This window comes from Penaeus monodon, chromosome 27 (genome assembly GCF_015228065.2).
Source record: "Penaeus monodon isolate SGIC_2016 chromosome 27, NSTDA_Pmon_1, whole genome shotgun sequence".
Taxonomy (NCBI): Eukaryota; Metazoa; Arthropoda; class Malacostraca; order Decapoda; family Penaeidae; genus Penaeus; species Penaeus monodon.
Window position 1 is genome coordinate 27,290,107 of NC_051412.1, and position 485 is coordinate 27,290,591.

A 485-nucleotide genomic window follows, 5' to 3' on the forward strand; every position below is an offset into this window, starting at 1 on the left:
GCTCTGTGATAAGAGTGATAACAGAAATTGCAACTTACCTAAATGCAGTATTATGCAAATAGTAGCATCGATTAAAGAAAAACAAAAATGCATGAATTAAAAATATATTCACATTTATTAACTATACAAGAAAAGAACAGTTTAAGAAAATCGGAAAAAAATCATTGATAACAAATGAGAAAAAACAATGGAATAATCCAAACAAAATCAATTGCAAAAACATCGATAGAATTCAAGGTAAATTAGAGAGACAAAATTATGTAAAAAAATACAGTAAACCACAACATTGAGTGAATTCTTTTAATTGGCCCACAAGTATATCGTATTATCAGCATTTATCAAGTATATTGTATCATCAGCCTTTATCGCCATCTTCTCATATGGAGATTTTCGTCACTGGAGAAAAAAATAATAAATGAATTAGAGAAAAGAAACATTTTACGTGTATGTGAAAAAGTAAGAAAAAAAAATCTTAAAATATTGAG

The 485-nt window shown here is 26.8% G+C and overlaps 1 long non-coding RNA gene across 1 annotated transcript in view; it reads right to left on the reverse strand.

The window, feature by feature from the left end:
• Positions 1-92: 92 nt before the first annotated feature.
• LOC119590384 overlaps positions 93-485 on the reverse strand; it is a 5,012-nt gene continuing 4,619 nt past the window's right edge. The window contains exon 3 of the long non-coding RNA XR_005230261.1: positions 93-396. This is a non-coding gene — a long non-coding RNA (uncharacterized LOC119590384). The remainder of the gene's footprint in view (positions 397-485) is intronic.